The sequence below is a fragment of the Dreissena polymorpha genome, chromosome 5, assembly GCF_020536995.1.
Source record: "Dreissena polymorpha isolate Duluth1 chromosome 5, UMN_Dpol_1.0, whole genome shotgun sequence".
Taxonomy (NCBI): Eukaryota; Metazoa; Mollusca; class Bivalvia; order Myida; family Dreissenidae; genus Dreissena; species Dreissena polymorpha.
Genome location: NC_068359.1, coordinates 85,578,712 through 85,605,110, shown reverse-complemented (window position 1 = coordinate 85,605,110; position 26,399 = coordinate 85,578,712). Strand labels below are relative to the sequence as shown.

Here is a 26,399-nt window from a genome sequence, read left to right as displayed (position 1 = left end):
TACGCTATCCTTCGATCAGTAAACTTTTACTTTTTAAAACTCGAACCGCATATATTAGTTGGCTAAAATGACCCGTTATGTTTGAGTTACACAATGTCCACAGTTACATGTTAATATTGATTGTTTTCGGGTACAGTTTTCCAGAGTTATTTTACATTGAGCATCTGATGATTTCTGATCAAGTTTTATCTCTGGTTTTTATGCTCCCTCAAAATTTATTTTGAGAGGAGCATATAGTCGCCGCTTCGTGTGTCCGTCCGTGTTTCGATGTGTCCGTCCGTGCACAATTTTTGTCCGGGCTATTTCTCAGCAACTTATGAATGGAGTTCAATGAAACTTTATGGGAACTTCACTACCAAGAGGAGATGTGCATATAATCAGCCGGTTCTCATCGGATGATTTTTTCACGGAGTTATGGCCCTTTGAATTTTTTCCATTGTGCATATAGTGCAATTCTTGTCCGGGCTATTTCTCAGCAACTAATGACTGGAATTCAATGAAACTTTATGGGAAGCTTCACTACCAAGAGGAGATGTGCATATTATCAGCCGGTTCTCGTCGGATGATTTTTAACAGAGTTATGGCCCTTTGAAATTTTTCATTGTACATATAGTGCAATTCTTGTCCGAGCTATTTCTATGCAACTTATTACGGGAATTCAATGAAACTTTTTGGGAAGCTTCACTACCAACAGGAGATGTGCATATTATCAGCCGGTTATGGTCGGATGATTTTTCACAGAGTTATGGCCCTTTGAAATTTTCTATAAACTGTACATATAGTGCAATTCTTGTCCGGGCCATTTCTCCCCAACTACTAACTGGAATTCAATGAAGCTTTATGGGAAGCTTAACTACCTTGAGGAGATGCGCATGCTATTTGTGGGTTCTGGTTAGATGATTTGTTTAGAGAGTTATGGCCCTTTGAAATGTTTAAGTTGCTAAACCATCCATCGTGTTATTTTGTCCAAATTTATAACCCTCAAGACGTTTCCTTTTATCTGAATATATAGTGCAATATTGTGACAAAGGTCTCAGTCAAAAACCTTTGGACAGCATCACCCGTCTCCGACGGTTTCTTGTTAATCTGGCCTTGGAAACATCTTTTAAGGAAAGAGAATATAATTGATGTATAAAAATCATAGTTGTATTGTGTAATAAATTTATAAAGTTGTACTGTCATGTTATCATACTTGATTTTGATATATTACGGAAATGTAATATTCGTGAATGTATGTTGCCAATTAACTGATCGCAAGTCTCACCCAATGCAAAACGAGTTATGTTTTTAGCTTAATTGTGTGAAGCAATTATGGGAAACAAAGTGTCACCCAATGTATTGGAGTGTTTTGGCTACTAAACGTGCCATGTACAAGTTCTGTGACGTGTGCCTTCTTTAAATTAAATGAATGTGTATTATTAGGTAATTGTGTTGCTGCAAAATTGTGTGAGATATTGTTTTTATCACATAATTATTCATGAGCCCTTGCTGTTGTTAATAAATTCACGTAGAACAAGTGGATGTCGCCAAAAGATAGATCAGGGATCAATTTGATAAGTAGGCAACTGTAACCGATCGTGCATGACATAGATAAAAGTTAAAGGACGGTTACACTTTGTAATCCGAATAACTCTAACCGGATGAATGGATCAAATCTTGGTTTACGACTGGGGTACTGTGCTGCTTTCTGAAATAATGACAAACGGAACACACAACGTCAACATATTCGCGCATTTCGTAAATTAACTTGATTCAAAACGGTTTCTCGATACACAATTTACCTCTTAGCATTATTACTCACATTTAGACAAAATGTTGATTCTAATATCGCCTTTTTCTTATGTAATATGCATAAATCGTACGCCTGAATATACAAACATGGTATGGAAATTCAAATGCATGTTTGAATATAAACATTTTACCTTAATAGTTGAATTAAACATGTATATCCTTAAACCCATTAAGGATTATGTTTTGTGTTCAGCATGCCTATATTAAGTTTTATAAATATGAGTTCATTTTTAAGAGTGAAACTTTAGTAGCTCCAGCGTTCATTTCGTATATAAATGTAATGTTTGAAAATAAATGTAATTTCTGACAAACCTGATTTTTTAATGTATCGTCTAATGCTTACTTAAATAACCATGGAAGCATTTTTTCAACATATGCTTTTTGTTACAATGAAATGGATAAACACAAATGTTGAGAGGTAGCATCGTCAACTATCTTGTTCATAATGATTTAAGATCATACCCATTGTACAGGCTCTTTTTCGTTGGACAAATAATTGTATGCTGTGCTGAAATCCATCATGGTACATCAATTAACATTCGCGAAAAAGGTAATAAATATATTTAAAAAATATCAAACATTTTGGAATTTTGTAAACGTACATGATCAGAAATTACATGTACTTTGATCACGTTGCTGCAACAAGCCCTTAATATACAAAATGACAACACAAAACGTTTTATTGATACTTACTTTTCTTCCAGCAAGTCGGAATGAAAAAAAACAAAATATGAAAATGTATATAACATATATAAAAATAAATATATCCGCCTAAGAATGAGGAATCAGATAAAATTATGATCTTGATTGTTAGCAATGCTACTTTCCTTACGTCTGTGTTTATACATGTGATTATAAGAGAAAGCATTTGTTTGAGAAACAGATTCATTTTTATGCAAAGTTATTTTAGTATTAGAATGATGAAACATAAAGTTATTTTAGTATTAGAATGATGAAACATAAACTATTTTATTTTAGCAGTTGGCTTTTTAATTTTGCATCTTTTTAAATGGCGATGTTCTTTTTAAGGGTTGTGTTGCCAAAATCATTGTTATAGACTTATTTCTTTATATAAATTGAAATTAAATTATCCGACGACATACATGAAAGCTTTCAGGTACTTCGACTTAATGCTGATTTAAGGGCTAACCCATAATAAAGCCTCGTTTTCGTTGGACAACTACTTGTATTATATGCTAAATCTCAGCATGGTACGTAAATATACATTCACAAAAACGGTAATAAAATATATAAAATATATCACAACTGTTGGATTTTTGTTAACGTCTATGATCAGAAATTACATGTACTTTAAAACATAACATTTGTATCCTGTGTATACACGAGCAAACAAAAGTTATGCAACCCCAGGAATATGTTTTAAAAAGCGTTTTGTTCAAAAATCCACCTAATGCTGGACATACACACATATAGAAAGAATCAGTTTGTACATGCAAGCGAAGTAATTAAACTATTATGGTTAAAAATATATATTTCTGCATTTTATTTTAATATCATATACAGTGTATGTGTATTAAGGCGTACACTCTATGCATATTACATAAGCATATGGCGATATCAAAATCAGTTATTCGTACAAATAAGAGTTACAATGCTGTAAGGTTAATATTTGTCGACAACACGTTAGTAGTGAATCAAGTCAATTTTTCAGAGTTTGTGTCCAAATACAATTAAGAAAGGTTTGGTTGTAAAGTTATTTGATTATGGATAAGACTAAACATTAAAAAAACTTATTCGGCTTTACAGTTTGATTTTTAATTTATTTTTTATTTCTTGATGTAAATTGACTTGCATTATTTGGACGCCAAAAATGAAAGATTTCAGAATCTTCGATTTAATGATGACTTTATGCCATACTCACAACCAATGCTTCTTTTTGTTGGACAAATTTCGGTTACGTTAACGGTAAAAAATTATAAACATTTAGAATGTTGTTTAAATACATGTCCAGAAATTAGTGTAAAACATGTAATCTATATCCAAAAATACATGAACAAAACTCATATATCTAAATGTTAAAATGACGGTAGTGATAGTAACAAAAGAACTCTTAATATTTGTTGTATAAGTATGACGCTAAAATGAAATAACGCGTTATTTGTTTCGTAATTTGCGAAAATATAAGGGTCATATACACAGTTCATGCTTACAATGTTATTTTAGTTTGTATAAGACGAAACATAAAATTAAAAGATATATCTTTGTTATCGGATTTTAATTGTACATATCTTCAAGTGTTGAATTTTTTTTTCGGTGTTGATGTAAAAAAATCGTTGTTATATATTTATGTTTATGTACAAATTGACCCTGCACTATTTAGACGTAAAACAATGAAATTTTTCAGATTCTTGGGCTTATTGCTGATTTAAGGGCATACCCATAGTACAGGCTCGTTTTCGTTGGACAAATACTTGTGTGCTATACTGTTATCGATAATGGTACATAATTATACATTCACGAAAACGGTAATAAAATAAATAAAAGATATGACAACATTTTGAATTTTGTTAGCGTAAATGATCAGAAATTGCATGTAAATTAAAACATTACATTTTTATCCTAAATAAACGCTGGAGCAACTAGAGTTTTACCCTTATATAATCAACGCATTTTGCAACACCTGGAATATGTTTTAAAAAGCGCTTTGGTTTAAATTCTCCCTAATGCACACATATAAAGAATATAAATGCACATCAAGCGAAATAATTAAACTATTATGGTAAAATGTACCCATTCCAACATGCGTTTTAATGTTAAGTTAATATACATATATTCAGGCAAACACTGTACGTATTAACATATAAATACATCGATATTAGAATCAGTTTTTGTACAAAAGAGATTTACAATAATATTTATCGACAACTCATTAGTTGTGAATAAGTCAATTTACAATATGTTTAATATGTTGATGTTTTTCTGTGTTTATACAAAATACATCATAACATCTACATTTATTGTATATCGTTAAATGTTATATCAAGATAATTTTAATTTGACACCATTACGAGAATGCGTTCTTTTTGTTCGACATAATACTGCTTTAATAGAAAACCAAATAAAAACATCATGGAAATAAGAGGCATCTAAATCGTTGATCACATTGCTGCAATAAGCGCTTTATATAATAAAATGAAAACACAACACTTTTTATTGATACTTTTTTTCTTCCTGCAAGTCCGAATGAATTAAACCAAACATAACATTGCACACTGTGGAAAGTGCAACCTAATTCTGGAAATTTATATAAAAATACATAATAATAAATATTTTTGTCCAACAGCGAATAATCAGATCTAATTATAAACTAAATTGTTGACAATGCTACTTTTCCGACATCTGTGTTTTCACATGTGATTATAAGAGAAAGCATTTGTTTAAGAAAAGGATTCATTTTTATGCAAAGTTATTTCAGTATTTATATGACGAAACATAAAAAATAATACAATATTTCAACTAAGCAGTTGGTTTTTAAATCTTACATCTGTTTGAATGGTGATGTTATATTGAAGGTGACACCATATTTTTTGCCAAATTCATTGTTATATACTAATTTATTTATATAATTTGAACTTACATTATCCGACGACAATTATAAAAACTTTCAGGTACTTCGACATTATGCTGATTTAAGGACATACCCATTGTACAGGCTCCTTTTCGTTGGACAAATACTTGTATGCTATGCTGAAATCCATCATGGTACATAAATTAACATTCACGAAAAAGGGAATAAATATATAAAAGAATATCAAATTCTTTGGAATTTTGTGAACGTACATGATCAGAAATTACATGTACTTAAAAGAATAAGATTTCTATCTTAAATAAGTGCCGGAAAACTAGAATTGTACTCTTTTATAATGATCGCATATTTAGAAAACTCTATATGCATACTTAACATAAAACATGGTCCTGAATGGATTATTGGGTGTGCACGTGTAAACATAAATTCTGCAACCCCAGACTTGTTTTAAATAGCGCTTTGTTTAAAATTCCTCCTTATGCTGGAAATGCACACACATAGAAAAATATCGTTAGCCAATGCAAGCGAGATAATAAATTGTTATGGAAAAATGTATATATTCCTACAAGCGTTGTTATTTGACTACCATATATGTGTATTCAGGCGTACAGTGTATGCATATTGCATAAGAATAAGGCCATATCAGAATCATGATTTGGTACAAACGAGAGTTAGAATACTATGAGGTTTATATTTATTGAGAACATATAAGTAGTGAATAAAGTCAATTTACAATATGCGTGACTGTGCTTACCTTTTCCTTTTTTTTATTTTAAAAATAATCATAACATCTACATTCATTATTTATAGTTAATTTGTATATGAAGATATTTAATCGGACACCATAAAGTGAATACGTTCATATACATAATACTCTTTTATTAAAAAAAAAATGCGTAAAATATATTATCAGAAGCTTAAACTTTGATTACGTTGCTTCAACAAGCCCTTAATCTACAAAATGACAACACAAAACGTTTTATTGATTCTTTCTTTTCTACCAGCAAGTCGGAATGAATAAAAGCAAATATGAAAATGTATATAAAATACATAAAAATAAAAATATCCGTCTAAGTATGAAGAATCAGATAGAATTATGATCTAGTTTGTTGGCAATGCTACTTTCCTTACATCTGTGTTTGCACATGTGATTATAAGAGAAAGCACTTGTTTGAGAAACAGATTCATTTTAAATAATTTCAGTATTAATATGACGAAACATAAACATTTATAATCTATTTCATCTTAGCAGTTGGCTTTTTAATTTTGCAATTTTTTAATGGCGTTGTTTTATTTAAGGTGTGAACGTTTTTGCTGCCAAAATAATTGTTATAGACGTATTTTCTTTACATAAATTGAACTTAAATTATCCGACGACAAACATTAAAGCTTTCAGGTTCTTCGACTTAATGCTGATTAAAGGGCTAACCCATAGTAAAGCCTCTTTTTCGTTGGACAAGTACGTGTATGCTATGCTGAAACCCAGCATGGTACGTAAATATACATTAATAAATATAATGTAATAAAAATAAAATATAAAATTGAAATAAAATATATCACAGATGTTGGATTTTTATTAACGTCCATGATCAGAAATTACCTGTACTTTAAAGCATAAAATTTGTATCCTTAATACAGGCAGGATCAAATAGAGTTTTACTCTTATAGAATAATCGCATATTTAAAAAGCGTTAAAGGCATGCTTAACATAAAACATGGTTCTGAAGGGATAACAGGATATCCACGAGCAAACAAAAGTTATGAAACTCCATGAATACGTTTTTAAAATCGATTTGTTCAAAATTCCACCTAATGCTGGACATACGCAAATATAAAAATAACAAGTTTGTCCATGCAAGCGAAATAATTAAACTATTATGGTTAAATGTATTTATTTCTACATGCGTTTATATTTGACTACCATATATGTGTATTCAGGCGTACACTCTATGCATATTATAAAAGAATATGGCGATATCAAAATCAGTTATTCGTACGAATGAGAGTTTCAATGGTGTGAGGTTAATATTTATTCAGAACACATAAGTGGTGAATCAAGTCAATATGGAATATGCGTGAATATGTTGATGTTTTTTCTATATAAAAAGTACAACATAAAATCTACATAACTATGTATTGTTAACTTGTATATGAAGACATTTAAGTTAACCCCATCAAGAGAATGCGTTCATATTCTTCGATATAATACTGTTTTAGTAGAAAACAATATAGATGCATTACAGAAATTATCAGAATCTAATATTTTGAGCACATTTCTGCAAGAAGCCCTTAATATAACAACACGACAACACACATTTTTTATTGAAACCGGTACTTTTTTCTTCCAGCAAGTCCGAATGAATGAAACCAAACATAACATTTGACACAGTGGAAAATGCAATCTAATTCTGAAAATTAATATATAAAGACATGATAATAAAGCTATCCGTCTAAGTATGAGAAATCAGATATAATTATACAATGTATTATGAACTAGATTGTTTACAATGCTATTTTCCCAACATCTGTGTTTACACATGTGATTATAAGAGAAAGTTTTGTTTAAGAAACAGATTCATTTTTAAGCAAAGTTATTTCAGTATTAAATTAACGAAACTTCAAAATTAATAAACTGTTTCAACTAAGCAGTATTATTTCTATTTATCATCTGTTGAAATAGTGATGTGCTATTTAAGGTGTAAACGTTTTTGTTGCCAAAACATTGCAGACGACATATTTCTTTATAAATATTGAACTTAAATTACCCGACGACAAAAAGGAAAGCTTTCAGGTACGTCGACTTAATGCTGATTTAAGGGCAAACCCATAGTACAGCTTCCTTTTCGTTGGACAAGTCCTTGTATGCAATGCTGAACTCTATCATGGTACATACTTTTACATTAAAGAAAATGGTAATAAAATATATGTAAGATATATAACAACTTTCGGAAATTGTAAACGTACATGATACAAAATTACATGCACTTTAAAACATTACATTTCAATCATAAATAAATGCTGAAACAACTAGAGATTGGTAGTTAAAATTGATTATCTGGCTTACTGGAATTTGAATAAGGTCCAGACTGTATAACATGGTATACACGTATAAACAAATATTATGCCTTCCTAGAAATAATTTTAGAACAACAATCCCTATAACATTTTAATTTGTCGTTGTGAGGAAAGTGACAAATTACCTGAACAGAAAGCTGGCATGCAAAGTACAACAATGAATTACAATTACAAAACAAAACTGCAGAAAACTGCGGCAAGCGCTTTGTTTATTTTTGTTCCAAATGATTAAAATGCATAAAAATAGAAAGAAGCAGTACGTCCATACAAGCGAAATTATTAAACTAGTAAGGCAATAAATATATATTCCAACATGCGGATTTATAAGCTTACCCTCGTTTCAATTCTTATAGCATAAGAATAAGGCGATATCAGAACCAATATTTTGTCCAAATACAAAATACAAATAAGAAAGGTTTGGTTGTAAAGTTATTTAAGAATGCATGAAACCTATTTCGGCTTTACAGTTGGATTTTTAAATTACATCTGTTTAAATTGTTAAGTGATATTTTACTTCTCTTAGGTCCTTTTTCCACAATCGTACTTATATTTTTGATTTCTTGATGTGAATTTACCTTGAATTATTCAGACGATAAAAATTAAAACGTTCAGATTCTTCCATGTAATGATGCTTTATGGCCATACTCAAAGCACAGGCTTCTTTTTGCAGGACAAATACTTTTACGTAAACGGTAACAAATTATAAACATTTAGAATATTGTTGACAAACATGTTTGGAAGTTAATTTAAAACGTTTAATCTATATTCAAAAATACATGGACACATATCATAAATGTAAATGTTAAAATGACTTTATTGATAGTAACGAAATAAATCTTAATATGTGTTGTATCAGTATGACGCTAAAATGATATTAAGAGTTATCTGTTTCGTAATTTGCTTAAATATTAGAGTTATATACACAGTTCATGCTTGCAAATTTATTTAAGTTTGCATTAGACGAAACATTAAAATTAAAATAAAAAACATCTTTGTTATCGGAATTTTAATTGTACATATCTTCAAGTATTGAAATAATATTTATTTAGTGTTCGATGTGTTGCCAAAAAAACGTTGAAATATATTTATGTTTATGTATAAATTGACCCCGCATTATTGGGACGTCAAACAATGAAAGCTTTCATATTTTTATGCCCCCCTTCGAAGAAGAGGGGGTATATTGCTTTGCTCATGTCGGTCTGTCGGTCTGTCGGTCGGTCGGTCTGTCGGTCTGTCGGTCCGTCCCCCAGGTGGTTGTCAGACGATAACTCAAGAACGCTTGGGCCTAGGATCATGAAACTTCATAGGTACATTGATCATGACTCGCAGATGACCCCTATTGATTTTGAGGTCACTAGGTCAAAGGTCAAGGTCACGGTGACCAGAAATAGTAAAATGGTTTTTGAATGATAACTCAAGAACGCATACGCCTAGAATCATGAAACTTCATGGGTAGATTGATCATGACTTGCAGATGACCCCTATTGATTTTGAGGTCACTAGGTCAAAGGTCAAGGTCACGGTGACCCGAAATAGTAAAATAGTTTCCGGATGATAACTCAAGAACGCATACGCCTAGAATCATGAAACTTCATGGGTAGATTGATCATGACTCGCAGATGACCCCTATTGATTTTGAGGTCACTAGGTCAAAGGTCAAGGTCACGGTGACCCGAAATAGTAAAATGGTTTTCGGATGATAACTCAAGAACGCATACACCTAGGATCATGAAACTTCATAGGTAGATTGATCATGACTTGCAGATGACCCCTATTGATTTTGAGGTCACAAGGTCAAAGGTCAAGGTCACGGTGACCCGAAATAGTAAAATGATTTTCGGATGATAACTCAAGAACGCTTTTGCCTAGGATCATGACACTTCATAGGTTCATTGATCGTGACCCGCAGATGACCCCTATTGATTTTCAGGTCACTAGGTCAAAGGTCAAGGTCACAGTGACAAAAACCGTATTCACACAATGGCTGCCACTACAACGGACAGCCCATATGGGGGGCATGCATGTTTTACAAACAGCCATTGTTCTGCTTAATGCTGATTTAAGGGCATACCTATGGTACAGGCTCGTTTTCGTTGGACAAATACTTGTATGTTATGCTGAAATCGCATTTGGTATATAATTATACATTCACAAAAACGGCAATAAAATATATAAAGTATATCACAGCATTTTGAATTTTGAAAAACGTACATGATCAGAAATTGCATATACTTTAAAACATTATATTTCTATCCTAAATAAACGCTGGAGCAACTAGAGTTTTACCCTATAATCAACGTATTATGCAACCCCTAGAATATGTTTTAAATAGCGCTTTGTTTTCAATTCCCCCTAATGCTTGAAATGCAAAAATGAACACACATAGAAATAATCAGTTTGTACATGCACGCGAAATAATTTAATTTTTATGGAATTTGTATATATCCCTACATGCGTTTTTGTTTCAATACCATGTATGTATATTCAGGTATACACTGTATGCATATTATATAAGAATACGGCGATATCAGAATCAGTTTTTCGTACAAATGAGAGTTACAATGTTATGAGGTTAATATCTATCAAGAACAAATAAGAAGTGAATCAACTAAATTTACAATATGCATAAATATGTTGATGTTTTTTTCTGTTTTTATACAAAATACATCATAACATCTACATGTATTATATATCGTTAAATGTTTTATCAGGATATGTTAATTTGACACCATAACGAGAATGCGTTCATATTCTTCGACATAATACTGTTTTTGTAGAAAACCAAATAAATGCATCATAGAAATAAGCAGCAGCTAAATCGTTGATCACATTGCTGCAACAAGCGCTTAGTAAAGCTCAATAACACCACAACAATTTGTATTGATACTTTTTTTCCTCCTGCAAGTCCGAATGTATTGAACAAAACATTGCACACTTTGGAAAATGCAACCTAATTCTGGCAATGTATCTACAATACATAAAAATAAAGTAATCAGTCAAAGAATGAATACTCAGATCTAATTATGAACTAGATTGTTGACAATACTACTTTCTCAACATGTGTGTTTACACATGTGATTATAAGAGAAAGCACTTGGTTAAGGAAAATATTAATTTGTATGAAAAGTTATTTCATTATTAATATGACGAAATATAAAAAATAATAAACTACTTCAACGAAGCAGTTGGATTTTAAAATTGTGCATCTGTTTAAATGGTGATGTGATATTGAAGGTTTGTACATATTCGTTGCCATATTCATTGTAATAGACTAATTAATATATATATATATATATATTCAACTTAAATCATCCGACGACAAAAATAAAAGCTTTCAGGTACTTCGACTTAATGCTGATTTAAGTGCATACCCATAGTGCAGGCTCCTTTTCGTCGGACAAATACTTGTATGCTATGCTGAAAACCACCATGGTACATAATTAAACATGCACGAAAACGGTAATAAATATAATTAAAGATATCAAAACTTTAAGAATTTTGTTAACGTACATTAATAGAAGTTACATGTCCATTAAATCATAACATGTCTATCCTAAATAAACGTTGGAGCAGCTAGAGTTGTATTCTTATATAATGAACGCATATTTAGAAAATGCTATAGGCATGCAGAACAAAAAACATGGTCCTGAATGGATTACATGGTGTACACGTGTAAACATAAAGTATGCAGCCCCAGAATAAGTTTAAATAGTTATTGATGGGAATGCTGTGCTGCTGGAGCAGCGGAAGTTTTACATTAGTATACTTCACAAAACACTTTGTTTAAAATTACCACTAATGCTGGATAAACACAGGCATAGACAAAGTCAGTGCGTACATTACATGCAAGCATAATAATTAAATTTATATACTCCTACAGGTGTTTTATTTGCCTACCATGTACATGAATGTATATTCAGGCGTACCCGTTATGCATATTACATAATAGTAGGGCGATATCAGAATAAGTATTCCGTTCAAATGAGAGTTACAATGCTATAAGGAAATTATTTATCGAGATCATGTAAGAAGTGAATGAAGACAATTTAAAATATGCGTGAATATGTTAACGTTTGTTTTCTGTTGTTTTTTTTTCAATAAAATCATACATTCTACATTTATAAATATCATTCAATGTCATATCCAGCTATAATTTGACATCATAAAGAGAATGCGTAAATATTCTTCGACATAATACTGTTTAAGTAGAAAACCTAATAAATGCGTTATAGAAATTAGCAGAAGCTAAAATTGTGATAACATTGTTTCTACAAGCCCTTAATGTAATAAAATGACAACGCAACACTTTGTATTTATATGTTGTTTTTCTTCCAGTCAGTATGAATTTATAAAACCAAACATAGAATTGCACACTGTGATAAAAATGTGGGAAAGTATATAAAAGAACTTATTAATAAAACTGTCTAAGAATGAATAATCAGATGTAATTATGAACTAGATTGTTTACAATGCTATTTTCTTGACATCTGTGTTTACACCTGTGATACACCTGTGATAATAGAGATAAAAAATGTTTAGAAAATAAATAAATATGTAGGCATAGTTATTTCAGTAATAATATGACGAAACATAAAAATTAATAAACTATTTCATCTAAGCAGTTGGATTTTTAATCTAACATCTAGTTTAATGATGATGTTCTATTTCAGGTTGAATGTTTTTGTTTCTAAATGCATTGTTATAGACTTATTTATTTATATAAATTGAACTTAAATCATCCGACGACAAAAATAAAAGCTTCTACGTACTTCGACTTAATGTTGTGTAAATGGCATACCCATAGTACAGACGCTTTTTCGTTGGACAAATAATTGTATGCTTTGCTGAAATCCATCATGGTTCTTAATTATAAATTCACGAACACTGAAATTAAATATATTAAAGGGATCTTTTCACGGTTTGGTAAATTGACAAAATTGAAAAAAGTTGTTTCAGATTCGCAAATGTTCGGTTAAGTTATGATATTTGTGAGGAAACAGTATTACTGAACATTTGCCACGGTCCAATATAGCCATAATATGCATCTTTTGACGATTTAAAAACCTTAAAATTATAAAGCGTTGCAACGCGAAACGATTGAATAATTTGGAGAGGTCTCTTGTTGTCGTTTAAATTTGTAAAACTACGAAGATTGCTTATATAAGGTATAAAATACGCATATTATGTATGATTGGCAGGATAGCTCAGTTGGCTAATGCATTTTTACTTACGGATTCCAGGGGTCACTGGTTCGAGCCCTGCTGCGGGCTACTTTTGTTTCCTTTTTTAAATTTTATTTTTGATTTTTTACTGGAGCTTTTAAAATTTAATGTTTACATTTATCAATATAAAGCATTTAATGACAAACTTCAAAACATGCCAAAATCTGTGAAAAGGCCCCCTTAAAGATATCAAAACTTATGAAATTGTGTTAACGTTCATGATCACATAGATTACATGCACTTTAAAACATGACATTTCTATCATAAATAAATGCTGGGGCAACTAGAGTTTTACTCTTATATAATGAATGCATATTTAGAAAACGGTATATGCATGCTGATCATAAAACATGGTCCTGAATGGATTACATGGTATAAACGAGTAGACAAATTATGCAACCGCAGAATATGTTCGAAAAAGTGCTTTGCTTAAAATTCCCCCTATTGCTGGAAATACTCACACATACAAAGAATCCGTTTGTTCATACCCGCGAAATAATAAGCTATTGTGGTAAAATATATATATTCCTACATGTATTTTTATTTGACTACCATATACGTGTTAAGGCGTACATTGTATGCATATTACATAATAACAGGGTGATATATTTCGTACAAATGAGAGTAACAATGCTAAGAGGTTACTATTTATCGAGATATAAGTAGTGAATCAAGTCAATTGACAATATGCGTGAATATGTTTACGTTGTTCTGTTTTTTTTATTTAAAAAAAACATCATACAATTTAAATTTATTATATGTCGTTACATTTTATATGAAGATATTTAATCTGACACCATAAAGAGAATGCGTTCATATACTTCGACATTAAACTGTTTGCGTAGAAAGCAACATACATTCTAACGGCAAATAATCAGAAGCTAAAATATTGCTGCAAAAAGCCCTTAATACAAATAAATGAAAGCACAAAACGTTGTATTCATTTGTTGTTGTTTTTTCTTCCAGCAATGGCACACTGTGGAAATGCAACCTATTGCTGGAAATGTATATACAAATACATAATAAAAATATCTTTCTATGAATGAATAAGCAGATCTAATAATGTACTTAAAACGACAACATTTCTATCCTAAATAAACGCTGGAGCAAGAGTTTTTCTCTCTCTTATATAATAAACGCATATTTAGAAAACGATATAGGCATACTGAACATAAAACATGAATGGATTACAGGGTATACACGTGTTAACGTAAATTATGAAGCCCAGAATATGTTGTAAAAAGCGCTTTGTTTAAAAATCAACCTGATGATGGAAATACACACACATCGAAAGAATCCGTTTGTCAATACAAGCGAAATAATAAATTATTATGGTGAAATGTATATATTCCTACAACGGTTCTATTTGACTGCAATATATGTGTATTCCGGCGTACATTGTATGCATATTACATAAGAATAAGGCGATATCAGAATCAGTATTTCGTACAAATGAGAGTTACAATGCTATAAGGCTAATATTTATAGAAAACACATCAGCAGTGAATCAAGTCAATTTACAATATGCGTGAATATGCCACGTTTTCTTCTGTTTGATTTTTATTTTAAAAAAATCATCATTACATCTACATGTATTATATACCGTTAAATCTTATATGAAGATATTTAATCTGACACCATCAAGAGAATACGTACTGATATTTCGACATAATACTGTTTTAGTAGAAAACAAATTAAATGCATAAAATAAATTATCAGAAGCTCAAACTTTGATCACGTTCCTGCAACAAGCCTTTATTATACAAAAAGACATAACACAACTTTTTATTTATACTTTCTTTTCTTCCAGCAAGTCCGAATGAATAAACCAAACATGAAAATATATATAAAATACATTAATAAATATACTGCTAAGTATAAAGAAACAGATACAATTATGCACTATATTGTTTGCAAGGCTACTTTTCCAACATATGTATTTACAAATGTGATTATACTAGAAAGCATTTGTTTAAGAATAGGATTTATTGTTATGCTTAGTTATTACAGTATGTATATGACAAAACATACATATTAATAAAATATTTCATCTAAGCAGTTGGATTTGTATTTTGAATTATTTTTAAGGTACTTCGACAAAACGCTGATTTTAGGGCTAACCAATAGTACAGCCTCCATTTCGTTGGGCAATTACGTGTATGCTATGCTGACAATATCATGGTACATAAGTATACATTAACGAAAACGGTAATAAAATAAATATAACATATCACATCTTTAGGAATCTTTACATGATCAGAAATTACATGTACTAATTTCTATCATAAATAAACGCTGGAGCACCAGAGTTTTACTCTGATATAATGAACGCATATTTAGAAAACGATATAGCCATGCTGAACATAAAACATGGCCCTGAATGGATTGCATGGTAAACACGTATAAACAAAAGTTATGCAACCCCTGGCATGTGTTTTAAAAAAGGTCTGTGTTTAAAATCCCCAAGTGCTGGAAATACACACGCATGGAAATAATCAGTTTGTCCATGCAAGCAAAATAATTAAAATATTATGCTAAAATGAATATATTTTCCTACATACGTTTTTTATTTGCTTAACATGTATGCATATCCAAGCGTACACTGTATGCACATTACTTACCAATAAGGCGATATCAAAATCATTATTTCGCGCAATGAGAGTTACAATGCTCAGCTATAAGGTTAATATTTATCCAGAACACAGAAGTAGTGAGTCAAGTCTATTTTAAATATAGGTCAATATGTTAACCATTTTTTGTTTGTGTTTTTATAAAAAAATACATAATAAAATCTACATTCTTTATATATCGTTATATTTTATATGAAGATATTGAGTTTGACATATTTAGATTATGCGTGTATATACTTCGACATTATACTGTTTCAGATAAAAATATATCAATAAAAGAAATTATCAGAAGCTAAACCCTTGATCACGTTGCTGCAACAAGCCCTAAATGCCAACACAATTTTTTATTGATACTTTTTTTTTGTTCCAGCAAGTCCGAATGAATAAAACCAAACATAGCTTTGCACAGTGTGAGTAATGCAACCTAATGCTGAAAATGTATATAAAATACATAAAATTGAAGCGATCCGTCTAAGTATAAAAGAATCAGATAATATTATAAACTAGATTGTTGGCAATTCTACTTTCCCAACATCTGTGTGTACACATGTTATTATATGAGAAAATATTTGTTAAAGATAAGGATGTATGGTTATGCAAAGTAATTTCAGTATTCATATGCCTCAACATAAACATTGATTAACTATTGCATGTGTTTAAATGGTGATGTACTATTTAAAGTATGTACTTTTTGTTGCCTAAATCATTGCTGAGGACTTATTTTTATATAAATTTTATCAGACGATTAACAAGCTTTCAGGTACTTCGACTTAATGCTGTTTTTAGGACATACCCATAGTACAGCCTCCTTTTCGTTGGACAAGTACTTGTATGCTACGCTGAAACCCGGCATGGTACATACATATACATTCACAAAACGGTAATGAAATATAATAGTATGAAAGATATCACAACTGGTGAATTTTGCTAACGTCCATGATCAGAAATTACATGTGCGGTAAAACATAACAACGTTAAAGGCATGCTGAACATAAAGCATGGTCCTGAATGGATAACAGAGTATACGCTAGCAAACAATAAACAATAATGGTAAAATGTATATATTCTAACATGCGTTGTTATGTCAATACCTTATATGTTTATTCAGGCATACACTGTATGCAAATTACATAAGAATACGGCGATGTCAGGATCAGATTCTCGTACAAACGAGAGTTACACTGTTATGAGGTTAATATTTTTCGAAAACACATTAGAAGTGTTTCAAGTCAATTTACAATATGCGTGAATATGTTGATGATTTTCTCTTTTTATACAACATACATCATAACATCTACATTATTATATATCGTTAATTGTTATATCGATATATTTTAGTTTGACACCAATACGAGAATGCGTTCATATTCTTTGACATAATGCTGTTTTAGTACAAAACCAATTAAATGCATCATAGAAATAAGCAGCAGCTAAAACGTAGATCAAATTGCTGCGACAAGCGCTTAATATAATAAAATTCCAACACAACACTTTGTATTGATACTTTTTTCTTCCTGCAAGTTTGACTGAATTTAACCAAACATAGCATTGCACAATGTGGAAAAGGTAACCTAATTCTGGAAATGTATATAAAAATACATAAAAATAAAGCTATCTCTCCAAGAATAAATAATCAGATCAAATTATGACATAGATTGTTGACAATGCTATTTTCCCAACATCGGTGTTTCACGTGTGATTATAAGAGAAAGCATTTGTTTAAGAAAAGGATTTATTTTTATGCAAAGTTATTTCAATATTAATATATGGAAACATTAAACATTATGAACTAGTTCAACTAAGCCATTGGATTTTAAATTTTGCATCTGTTTAAATGGTAATGTGATATTGAAGGTGTGATCATATGATTTGCCGAATTATTTTTTATTGACTAATTTTTTTATATAAATTAAACTTAAATTATCCGACGACAAATATTAAAGCTTTCAGGTACTTCGACTTAATGCTGATTTAAGGGCATACCCATAGTACAGGCTCCGTTTCGTTCGACAAATACTGTTATGCTATGCTGAAATCTATCATGGTACATTATTTAACGTTCACGAAAATGGTTATACATATATTAAACAAAATTCACAACTTTTAGAATTTTGCTAACGTACATGATACGAAATTACATGTACTTTTAAACATAACATGACAATCATAAATAAACGCTAGAGCAACTAGAGAGTGGTAGTTTAAATTTGTTATAACGCATACTGGACCTTACATTTGGTCCAGACTGTATTATAGGGTATAAACGTGTAAACAAATATTATGCCTCCCTAGAAATATTTTCAGAACACCAATCCCTACTTCATTGTAACTAGTCCGTGTGAGGGAAGTGATAAATTGCCTGACCAGAAAGCTGAAATGCAAAACATTACAATTACACGACAAAACTGCAGTAAACTGCAGCAAGCGCTTTGTTTAGTTTTTTTTCCAAATGTTTTAAATGCATAAACATAGAAAGAAGCAGTGCGTCCATACAAGCGAAATTATTAAACTAGTAAGGCAGTATATATTTTTCAACATGCGTTTGTATAACCTTGCCGGTTATTCAATTCTTATTGCATAAGAATAAGGTGATATCAAAACCAATATTTTGTACAAATAGAAAATACAAATAAGAAAGGTTTGGTTGTAAAGTTATGTAAACATGCATAAGACGAAACAAAGAAAACTATTTCGACTTTACGGTTGGATTTTAAATTTACATCTGTTTAAATTGTTTAGTGCTATTTTACTTCTGTTCGGTCCTTTTCCCACAATCGTTCTTATATTTTTTGATTTCTTGATGCGAATTGACCTTGCATTATTCGGACGACAAAAATGAAAGCTTTCAGATTCTAGGATTTAATTATGTTTTAAGGCCATACTCACAGCACAGGCTTCTTTTTGTTGGGCAAATACTTTTACGTTAACGGTAACAAATCATAAACATTTAGAATATTGTTGACCCACATTTTCAAAAATTAATTATAAACATTTAATGTATATCCTTAAATACAGGAATAAATATCATGAATGTAAATGTTTAAATGACTTTATTGATATTAACGAAATAAATCTTAATATGTGTTGTATCAGTATGACGCTTAAATAGCATTAACACAGTGCCTATACCACGTGACTCTTTCGGATCTGTGTTGGGAGAATAAAGCGCGACCCAGTTATTATTTTTAAGGATCTCTTTTTAAATATTTCACCATTTTTAATGGGATAAAGTGGAGAGCCCGCTCATTCGTGAGAGTTTTCTATAGGTTTTATGATCTTTTTAAACAAATAAGTATTTTTTCAGTAAAGTGCAATCGCGCGTTTGAACGGCTAGACAAATGTCGGATCAGTGTGGGGACTTCATATTACAAAAGCGCGGTTGCACTTTACTGAAAAATACTTATGTTTTTTAAAAGATCATGATACCTTTAGAAAACTCTCACGAATGAGCTGGCTCTCCACTGTAATAGACCAAAATCCTGAACAGAAAGCTGCGATGTAAACATTACAAAATACGAGACAAAATTGGAGCAAAACTTTCATCAGCGCTTTATTTAAAATTCCCTCCCAATACTTAACATGAATAAAAATAGATAAAAGAAATGCATCCATTGAAGCGATATTATTAAAGTAGTAAAAAAATAAGTATTGTTTCAAGTCCATTTGAAATATGCGTAAACGTGTGCATGTGTGTTGTCTGTTACTAAACATAACATCATAAATCAAAATGTACATTCATCATATATCGATAATGTAACATCAATTGATTTTTGACAATATAGGCGCATGCGTTCATATACTTCGACAAAATACTGGTTTAGGGGAAACCAAATTAAATACATCAATTCAATTTGCAGACTCTAAAACTTTGATCACGTTGCTGAAACACGTGCTTACTCTATAATATTGTCGGTAAAAAAATTGTGTAAGGATATTGTTTTCCTCAAGCAAGTCCGTATGAACAAACCAAGCCTAACATTGTACACTAGGTAAAACTGCAACTTAATTCTGAAAACTCTGCAAAATATATACAAAAAGTTATCCGTCTGAGTATGACTTATCAGATCTAATTATGAACTAGATACTTGGCGATGCTGTCTTCCCGACATCTGTGATTACAAATATGATTGTAATAGAAAGCATTTGTTGAAAAAATAATGCTTGCAAATTAATTTTAGTTTGCATTAGACGAAACATTAAAATAAACAAACAGCTTTGTAATCGGATTTTAATTTGACATATCTTCAAATGTTGAAATGCTTTATGTTTTGTATTCGGTGTTGTTGCCACAAATAGTTGTTATATATATATGTTTATGTATAAATCAACCCTGAATTATTGAGATCTTTAACAATGAAAGCTTTTATATTATTCTGCTTAATGCCGAGTTAAGGGCATATCCATAGTACAGGCTCCGTTTTGCACAAATACGTGTATGCTGTGCTGAAATCCATCATGGTACATAATTATACATTCACGAAAACAGTTAAAAGATAAATAAAGGATATAACAACATTTTGGATTTTGTTAACATACATAATCAGAAATTACATGTACTTTAAAACATTATATTTCTTTCCTAAATAAACGCTGGAGCAATAAGAGTTTTACCCTTTTTAATTAACGCATATTGCGAAAACGATATAGGCATGCTGAACATAAAAATAACAGCAGTTGGATTTTTAATTTTGCATCTTTTTATATGGAAATGTGCAATGTAAGGTGTACACGTTTTTGAAGCCAAAATTATTGTTTTAGATTTATTTCTTTTTATAACATGAACATAAATTATCCCGTCGACAAACAAAAAAGTTTTCGGGTACTTCGACTTAATGCTGATTAAAGGGCTAACCCATAGTAAGGCCTCCTTTACGTTGGACTGTACTTGTATGTTATGCTTAAACCCAGCATGGTACGTAAATATACATTCACAAAAACAGTAATACAATATATAAAAGTTATCAAATCTGTTGATTTGTGTTATCGTACATGATCAGAAATAACATGTACTTTAAAATATAACATTTGTATCCTTTATACAGGCTGGAGAAACTAGAGTTGTACTCTTATATAATGATGGCATATTTAAAAAACGTTAAATGCATGCTGAACATAAAACATGGTCCTGAAGGGATTACAGGGTATACACGACCGCACAAAAGTTATAAAACCCCACGAAAATGTTTTGAAAGACGACACAAATAAAAGCTTTCATGTACTTCCACTTAATGCTGATTTAAGGCCATACCCATAGTTCAGGCTCCTTTTCGTTGGAGAAATACTTGTATGCTATGCTGAACACCATCATGGTACATAATTAAACATGCAAGAAAACGGTAATAAATATAATTAAAGATATCACAACTTTTGAATTTATGTTAACGCATATTATCAAAAATTGCATGTACATTAAATCATAACATGTCTATCCTAAATAAACGCTGAAGCAACTAGACTTTTACTCTTACATAATGAAAGCATGTTGAGAGAAACGTTATAGGCATGCTGAACAAAAAACATGGTCCTGAATGGATTACAGGGTGTACATGTGTAAACATAAAGTATGCAACCCCATAATATGTTTTAAAAGTTATTGATGGGAATGCTGAGCTGCTGGAGCAGCGGAAGTTTTACATTAGTATACTTCACAAAACACTTTGTTTAAAAATCCCACTAATGCTGGATGTACACAGACATAGACAGAGTGAGTGTGTAAATTACATGCAATCATAATAATTAAACTATTACGGTAAAATGTATATATTCCTACAAGTTTATTTACTTGCCTTCCATGTACATGTATGTATATTCAGGCGTAACTATTATGCATATCACATAAGAGTAGTTCGATAACAGAATCAGTATTTTGTTTAAATGAGAGTTACAATGCTATGATGAAATTATTTATGGAGAACATGTAAGTAGTGAATGAAGACAATTTACAATATGTGTTGAATATGTTGATGTTTGTTTTCTGTTGGGTGTTTAATAAAATCATAAAATCTACATTTATATATATCGTTAATTGTCATGTCCAGCTATTATAATTTGACTCCATAAAGAGAATGCGTTCATATTCTTCAACATAATACTGTTTCAGAAGAAAACCAAATAAATGCGTCAGAAATTAGCAGAAGCTAAAATTGTGATCACATTGCTGCTACAAGCCCTTAATATACTAAAATGACAACACAAATTCTTGTTTTCATATGTTGTTTTTCTTCAGTATGTCAGTATGAATTTATAAAACCAAACATAACATTGCACACTGTATAAAATGCAACTTAATGCTGGGAAAGTATATAAAAGTACATAATAATAAAACTAGATGTCTGAGAATGAATAATCAGATGTGATTATAAAAAAAACTTTGTTTAAGAAAAAGATTAATTTTATGCAAATTTATTTCAGTATTAATATGACGAAACATAAAAAATAATAAACTATTTCATCTTAGCAGTTGGATTTTTAATTTAAAATCTAGTTAAATGGTGATGTTCTATTTCAGGTTGAATGTTTTTATTTCTAAATGCATTGTAATAGACTAATGTATTTATATAAGTTGAACTTAAATCATCCGACGACAAAAATAAAAGCTTTCACGTACTTCGATTTAATGCTGTATTAAGGGCATCCCCATAGTACAGACTCCTTTTCGTTGGACAAACGATGTTGTATGCTATGTTGAAATCCATCATGATGCATAATTATTCATTCACGAAAACTGAAATAAAATATGCAAAAGATGTAACAACTATTGGAATTGTGTTAACGTTTATGATCACTTAGATTACATGTACTTTAAAATATTACATTTCTATCCTTAATAAATGCTGGAGCAACTAGAGTTTTACTATAGGGATAATACACGTTTTCAAGGGCATGATCATCTGCGGGCGCTCAAAAAATCCGTTCCTGCCCGAGTGCGCAGCACGAGGGCAGGAACGGATTTTGAGAGCGCCCGCAGGCACGAGGGCAGGAACGGATTTTGAGAGCGCCGGCAGATGATCATGTCCGAGAAATGTGTATTTTCGCTATTATTGCATAAACAAATCACACATACCAAAATAATTTTAAATAACATTGAAAACAATATTTTGTTCATTCGACATCGACAAAATAATTCGATTATTTAAATACAGTTCAAGGTTGTGTTTTAGATATGCCTCACTCGGTGATCATCCGAAATGACGAGGCTTTACTTTCGGATAGGCAGCTTTCGATTTAAAATGTGTTTAAACAGTGGATTAATGCAAAGTTGAAATGCAGCAGCGTAAAGTAAGAAATGAGGAATTATTTTGGAATTTACAGCAGGAACGTTGAAGGTACATAAACACTTACATTTTGAGCATAGTCTTTTGAAAGTGTTGAGTAAATAACCTTAACTTCAATGACGTTGCCAATACAATAAAGCTGATGTCAAGAGAGTGCAGATGGTATACAAGTTACTTGAAAAGTGGATTGAAATCGTCATTATCCCTGCATGCATGAGGAAACTGGTGCTTATTCAGTTCCCCAATTATGCTTGGAAAGTCGTCGAAGGCTGGAGAAGGGAAGTAACTGCGCGTAGACCAGATTATGGATATGTAAAACACATAACAGCGCTTGAACGGCACGTGAATCGTATTGTTAATACACGATTTCTCCCGTTCAAGCCATCTATTTGCCAAGTTTCTGCACCCCGCCAGAGGGCATTATAGATAGAGTTTATGCAATAATATTATATAATGAATGCATATTTAGAAAACGGTATATGCATTCTGATCATAAAACATGGTCCTGAACAGATTACAGGGTATAAACGAATAGAAAAATTATGCAACCACAGAATATGTTCTAAAAAGCGCTTTGTTAAAAATTCCCCCTAATGTTGGAAATACTCACACATAGAAAGTATCCGTTTGTTCATGCAAGCAAAATAATAAACTATTATAATAAAATGTATATATTCCTACATGCATTTTTTTTTGACTACCATATATGTGTTCAGGCGTATAGTGTATGCATATTACATAAGAACAGGGCGATAGATTTCGTACAAATGAGAGCAACAATTCTAAGATGTTACTATTTATTGAGAAATAAGTAGTGAATCAAGTCAATTTACACTTTGCGTGAATATGTTTTACGTTTGTTCTATTTTTATATTAAAAATTATCATAAAATTTACATTTATTATATGTCGTTACATTTTATATGACGATATTTAATCTGACACCATAACGAGAATGCGTTCATATACTTCGACATAATACTGTTTGCGTAGAAAACAAAATACATTCTTACGGCAAATAATCAGAAGCTAAAAAGTGTTTCATATTGCTGCAAAAATTCCTTAATATAATGAAATGAAAACACAACACTTTGTATTCATACGTTGCTTTTTTATTCTTCCAGCAATTGCACACTGAGGAAAATGCAACTTTATGCTGGAAATGTATATAAAAATACAAAATAATTAAATATCTTTCTAAGAATGAATAAGCCGATCTAAAAATGAACAAGATTGCTGACAATGCTTTTTTCGGACATACGTGTTTACACATGTGATTATAAGAGAAAACATGTGTTTAAGAAACTGATTTATTTTTATGCAAAGTTATTTCAGTATTAATATGACTCAACATAAATATTAATAAACTACTTCAACTAAGCAGTTGGGATTAAATTTAACATCAGTTTAAATGGTGAAGTGCCTTTTTAAGGTGTGAACATTTTTGTTGCCAAGATCAATTTTATAGACTATTTACTTTATATAAATTGAACGTCAATTATCCGACGACAAACATGAAAGCTGTCAGGTACCTCGACTCAATACTGTGTTAAGGGTATACCTGACGTACAGGCTTCTTTACGCTGGACATTTACTTGTATTAAGTGCTCAAATCCACCAAGATACATATTTTAGAAAACGGTAACAAAACACAAAACTTCAGGGTACAAACAAAGTATGCCAAAACAAAATTGGGTACGAAAAAACATTTGGGTACGAACAATACAGGGTATATACATTACAACAAATATGCTTCCCTAGAAAGATTTTCAAAACAACAACCCGTCCACAGGGGCGGCTCCGGAATATCTGGTTTGGGGTGGGGGGGGGCGGGATATTCAAAGTTTTGCCGGTGGTCCAGGGGGGCCGCTAGAACCTCTGGTGGGTGCAGGGCATAGTGATAGGGGTCCAGGGGAGCGAAGCCCCCCCCCCCCCCCCCCCCCTAAGCTCCACGATTTTAGTGATTTTGAAGGCTTTGACAACCACTTCTCGAACATGTCACGCCTTATATACTTTCATCAAAGTACCTTCTTTTAAAGCCAAAAAAGTGCATAGTTTATCGTTTTGGGGGTCCAGGGGGGCAAAGCTCCCCAGAAGCGCCACGATTATAGTGATGTTGAATGCTTTGACATGCTTAAATAGGTGATTAAGATCTAGTTAAGTGTTAAACATCAAATGAATTGACTTTACTTTGGCGATTTTAGGGGATCCGCCTATGGTCCTACATTGCATAGCATCACAAAATATCAGATACAACTGCGGTCAGTGCTGTATTTAAAAGTCCCTTCAAATGCTGGAAATGCATAGAAATAGAAAGATGCAAGCGAAATTATAAAACTTGTATGGCAAAATATATGTATATTGCAACATGCTTATTTATAGCCGTATATGAATATTCAGGCGTACATTTTTTGACAATTGCATACCAATTATGCGATATCAGAACAAATATTTCGTACAAATGAGAATATTGTATGTATCGAACCCGTATTATGTATAATAGTTAATACACAATATGTGTGAGTGCACTGTTATGTTTGTTTGTCTGTTTTTTCTTCTTCTTAAAGTATAATAATAAAGTATACATTTATTTCATATCGTTAAATCTTATATCGAGAGGTCTTATTTTTACGACAGTAAGAGAATGCGTTGTCATATACTTCGATACAATACTGGCGTAAGTGAAAACCAAATACATGCATCAAATAAATTAGCAGACGCGTTTTATTTGTGTTTTTTTTTTGTTCAAACGAAAAGAAAAATTGATACTTGTTATTTCGTTCATTGCATCGTGCCCCAGAAAACTATAACTCTGTTGCTTTGGTTTCTTCTAACCATTGATTAATCCAGCCGTTATTAAA

General features: G+C 31.2%; 1 long non-coding RNA gene across 1 annotated transcript; it reads right to left on the bottom strand.

Moving 5' to 3' along the window:
* Window positions 1-11,134: 11,134 nt before the first annotated feature.
* LOC127881146 (uncharacterized) lies at window positions 11,135-22,985 on the bottom strand. Its single transcript, XR_008049930.1, has 3 exons — window positions 22,873-22,985; window positions 11,785-11,830; window positions 11,135-11,381 (listed from the first exon to the last, which is right to left on the bottom strand). It is a non-coding gene; the product is annotated as an uncharacterized LOC127881146 (long non-coding RNA).
* Between the last annotated feature and the right edge of the window lie 3,414 nt (window positions 22,986-26,399).